Source organism: Eriocheir sinensis, chromosome 43, assembly GCF_024679095.1.
Source record: "Eriocheir sinensis breed Jianghai 21 chromosome 43, ASM2467909v1, whole genome shotgun sequence".
Taxonomy (NCBI): domain Eukaryota; kingdom Metazoa; phylum Arthropoda; class Malacostraca; order Decapoda; family Varunidae; genus Eriocheir; species Eriocheir sinensis.
This window is the reverse complement of record NC_066551.1, coordinates 8,846,206-8,851,198: the sequence shown is the minus strand read 5'-3', so window position 1 is coordinate 8,851,198 and position 4,993 is coordinate 8,846,206. Positions and strand designations below refer to the sequence as shown.

General features: G+C 53.5%; 1 protein-coding gene across 1 annotated transcript in view; it reads left to right on the top strand.

Moving 5' to 3' along the window:
* The first annotated feature begins 593 nt into the window (after nt 1-593).
* LOC127010442 (nuclear hormone receptor FTZ-F1 beta-like) overlaps nt 594-4,993 on the top strand; it is a 215,708-nt gene continuing 211,308 nt past the window's right edge. The window contains exon 1 of the mRNA XM_050884612.1: nt 594-1,369. The gene's annotated coding sequence lies outside the window, so the exon portion shown is untranslated. The remainder of the gene's footprint in view (nt 1,370-4,993) is intronic.

The following is a 4,993-nucleotide window of genomic DNA, read 5'->3' as shown; positions in this document are numbered from 1 at the left end:
CCTAACTCATACACCTTCATAAATACACCTGACTCGACGCTCCAGCCACACCTGTCCTCCACGCCGCATACCTGTCCTCTCTCACCTGCCCGCTCGCTCGCTCGCTCCCGTTCCTCGCCGCACCTGACGCCTTGTTCCTGATCGCTATTTACTTCCCCGTTGAAATTCCTCCCTTTTGTGTATACTTGGGTAGGACGAGGGAAGGAAGGGACAGGCGAAGGAAGGAAGGAAAGGAGGAAGGCAGGACAACGTGCAGCACCTCCCTCCCTCACTTCCTCCGCCCTGGATGTGATAACGGAGCTTTTGTGTATGATTGTGGCGTGTTAATCCCGGAGAGAAAGGTGGGAGGAGGCCGGAGTGGACGAGTGGCGAGGGGGAGGGACGGAGGGAAAGAGGGAGGGGGGGAGGCAGTACCGGGCGTCATACATCAAGGAGAGACAGACGGACAGACGGTTGAAACAGCAGGTGCCCCGCGTGTCGCCTTTATTGGGGGTGATCACACGGATGGCCACACGACCACCTCCCCCTGCCGCCCCCCGTCCCCCGCTCCATGTGTTATGCCTCATTTCCTATTGACTTTTTTTTTCTTCTGCTGCTGCGAGAGATTGCCATTATGAGCGAGTGTCTTCCGTCGGTCAGTCTCTAGGAATCGGTGCGTTTTGCTGCCGCCGCCGTGCTCGCCGCCGCCCCCTCACTTTCTCTCTCGGTCGGGGAGTCCCTCAGGCCGCCCCACGGGACAGGGCCGCCAGGGAACAGGTGCAGCAGAAGTGGCAGCGTCAGATAAGACTCCGAGACGCGAGGGTGAAGGGCAGCGCTAAGCCGAAGCCGTGGTAGGGGAGCATTAGGACACGAGGACACAAGCGGGGTCAGTTGGAGATCACATCTACCCGGCGGCCAGGCAGCCATGTTTACCAGACAGTAGAGACGCCTGGCGCCCGCCACCGGAACCAACCTCTCGTCCACGGCTTCTCATATTTTCCTTTATTGTTCTTCTTGTTTTTCTTGGAACCCCAAGATGAGTTATCAGGCGCGTCCCTGAGGCCTGCCTCACCCCTTGTAGTGAGATATGGGGGCGTAGTGTTGTGGGGTGAGCGGGGTGTACGTGCTCGTACCTCTGGCAGCCGAGCTTTGGACTGACTAAGGAAGACTGAGAGACCTGCCTCCGTCGCTGGCCCTGGACGGCGCCGTGTACATGTGGACCTTACTGTAGGAAATGCCGTGTGTGCGTGTGTTTGTGTACACTGTTTGAGGGTGTGAACACTGCTCTGCCGACTCGTCAGTTCTTCCCCGTGGCTTGTCAGGATTAGCTTGAGTGTGTGTGTCGCATAAGAAGATGTGTGTTAAGGAATACGCTCCCAAAACAACACAGGTAAGCTTGCCTCTGGAGTCCCGCGGACACCTTCCCCGCCCGCCCCGACCCTCGAGTGGCGGCCCTGCAGCAGGCCTTTACCCCAGCCAGGAAACAATGTGCAGATAGTGATCAGTGTTGCTGCCTGCGCCCTGACGCCCCGCCAGGCCTATCACACGCCATCTCCCCGCCTGCCAAGCAGCCTAAAATAAGGCGATGTCGCTGGCAGCAGCAGCAGCAGCAGCACCTGTTGTGGGGTCCAGCCATTGTCTCGGAGAAGGAAATTATGCCAGCACCGTAGACGTCCCTGGCTGTCGCTGGGATGGCGTGTGTGTCCCCGCCGCCGCTGCCAGCTGACAGGCCTCGGCACCCTCACTCCCCAGCGGGCCGAGTGAGGGACAGATGTGCTGCATCGGCTGCCGGGGGGAGCGGGGGAGTGTGACAGGTGTTGGCGGGGCGGCGAGGGTCACCTGCCGCGGGTGTGGAGGGGCGGGCGAGGCGGGATGGCCCGGTGTATAAGGTAACGGAGGTGTATTGCCTCCATATATGTAGACACGAGGGATAAGAGGCATTAGTGGGTGTCTTCCCCTCCCTGTGGTGGCGGCCCTCAATGAGTCTGTCTGACGCCGAAATGCTGGGGAGGCTGAGGCTGGTGTGTGTGTGTGTATGTGTGAGTGTGAGTGTGTGTGTGTGTGTGTGTGTGTTTGTGTGTGAAAGCAGACACCTACACACACATACATACAAAAGCACACACACACACACACACACACACACACACACACACACACACACACACACACACACACACACACACACACACACACACACACACACACTCACTCACGCCTCCACCACCTTTACTGTTATGACGAAGGACGCTCGGCTGCCTGCACGTCATGTATCGCGGGTGCCTGTGCCGGTAGCCCTCGACGCCAGACACACCCGCGGGACTCAATCACAGACACACACAGACGCGCCTCAGCCTCAGACCCTCTCAAAGAACGCTCTCGAAGACTAAAAGAAAAAAAAAAGTGATGGCGTTCCTTCCTCCCGACACTCGCTAACGGACCCTCGGGACGGACAGACAGCTGAACGGGGCACGAGGCACACGGCGGGTTGCCCCAACACGGAACTCTTTAGTGAAGGTTGTTGGACTGAAGGATGGGGCCACGGAGTAAAGGATGCGGGGTAAAGGATGCCGGGGTCTTTGGGTATAGATAAGGGAAAGGGGAAAAAATGAACTAAATGGGGAATGGGGAAACGGGAAGAATGTGCTAGAATATATGAGGAAAAAAGGGAGAAATGGGATAAAGAATGGCGGTCTCTGACATAAATAGGGGAAAGGGGGGGAAGAATGAGTTAAATGAGGTATATAGGAGGAAAAAATGTGAGAAATGAGTTCAGTAATTGGTGGAGTCTGGGGGCATAGATGGGGAAAGGTAGAAGAATGGGTTAAATGGGGCATATATAAGGAAAAGTAGGGGAAATGGGTAAAATGAGGGGTGAGGTCTCGGGGCATGATGGGGAAATACATGGGGGGAAAGGGGAAGAATAATAAATAGGCATATAGTGAGGAAAAATGGGAGAAATAGGTAAAATAGGAAGGGGAGAATGAGTTGACGGGTGGTCGTGTTTGGTGTTTAGGAGGGGAGGGGAGGGAGTGGGGGATGTTTTGAAGGGGTGATGGGGTCTGAAAGTGATTGGATTGGGTTGAAGGGTAGACTGGGTAAAAGTGAAGGGATCTAGAAGTGATTGGATCGGATTGTAGGGTCAAGATTTGGTAGGGTGTGGAAGGGGTTTGATTGAGCTGAAGGGTTGAATGGAGGATAGAAGAGTGAAGGGGTTTGGAATGGATTGAATTGGACTGGAAGGTGGAAGAGTGATCGGATCTGGAAGTAGTGGGATCAGACTGCAGGGTCAATCTTTGGTAGGGTATGGAAGGGTTGAATTAGACTTAAAGGGTGAACTGGATGGTAAAAGAGTGATAAGGTCTGAAAGCGGTTGGATCGGACTGCTAGGTCAAGATATGGTAGGGTCTGGAAGGGGTTGGATCAGACTGCTAGGTCAAGATATGGTAGGATCTGAAAGCGGTTGGATCAGACTGCTAGGTCAAGATATGGTAGGGTCTGGATGGGGTTGGATTGGACTGAAGGGCTGACTAAAGGATTAAGGAGTGGTAGTCACCGGAAAGGGTTGGTCTGGGCTGAAGATGGGGTCTGATAACATGGAGAGGGGGTGGGATAGATCATTTCCTTCAATGGCGGTAAAGTCTAAGGGCCTATATAAAGGAAGGGGAATAAGTAGAAGGGGCTAAAGAAATTATGGTTTAAGGTAAGGGGAGTGGGGGGGTGAAGGATGGGGCTGAATAGTTGACGGATGGAAAAAGTGGACTAGAAACAAGGCCTGGGGCTGAGGGAATGGGCTGGCGGAGTGTGGGCAGTGGAATGAAGGAAGTTAGAGGTAGCGGTGAGGCTGTGGCATGAGGGAGACCGGGCTTAGAGGTTAATGACGGCAGGGGAATGAAGGAGGAGGAGGAGGAGGAGAGAGATGGAGGTAGGTAAGGAGGCTGGGAAGGGTAGAGGCTATGAGGTAAGAGGATGTGTTAATGGGAGAGGATGAAGGTAAGTGATGGGAGATAGGTGTAGGAGTAAAAAGAGACACCGTAATGGGTTTAGGTGGAGTAACATGAGTCTGGGATAGGAAGAGGCTGTGAGGTAAGAGGATGAAGGGTAAGTGATGGGAGAGGATGAAGATGGGAGATAGGTGTAGGGGTAAAAAGAGACACAAGATGGGAGTAGATGGAATAAGATGAGTGGGAGTTGAGGGAGAGGGAAGGGAGGAAAGGGAGAGGCAAGCACATGAACTGGGGAGAAGAGGAAAGGTTAGGTTAGCTTGGGGAGTAAAAGAAGGGGCTGGAATATGAGTATGTGGAAAAAGTGGGAGATGAGGGAGAGGGAAGGGAGGAAAGGTATGAGATAGCACATGAATTGGGGAGAAGAGGAAAGGTTATGTTAGCTTGGGGAGTAAAAGAAGGGGCTGGAATATGAGTATGTGGAAAAAGTGGGAGATGAGGGAGAGGGAAGGGAGGAAAGGTATGAGATAGCACATGAACTGGGGAGAAGAGGAAAGGTTATGTTAGCTTGGGGAGTAAAAGAAGGGTCTGAAATATGAGTATGTGGAAAAAGTGGGAGTTGAGGGAGAGGGAAGGGAGGAAAGGGAGAGTCAAGCACGTGAGCTGGGGAGAAGAGGAAAGGTTATGTTAGCTTGGGGAGTAAAAGAAGGGGCTGGAATATGAGTATGCGGGAGATGAGGATTGAAAGAATAGGATTTCGGAGTGAAGGACAGTGATGAAGTAAGATGGAAGGAGTGGGGGAGTGCGTGGAGTGAAGGATGAAGCCGGGGAGAGGGTGAGGAGTGGGGAGTAGGGAGTGAGGAAGGGGGCTATAAAGGGGGAGAGGAATGGGGATGTGGAGGGGTGAAGAGGAAGCTAAGGGGTCATAATAAACGCTTGACCGCCTACACACACACACACACACACACACACACACACACACACACACACACACACACAGAGCACAAACCTTAAGAGAAAAGATAAAAAAAAGCACTGATGACGCGTACGATAAGAAAAACAATGACCCCATC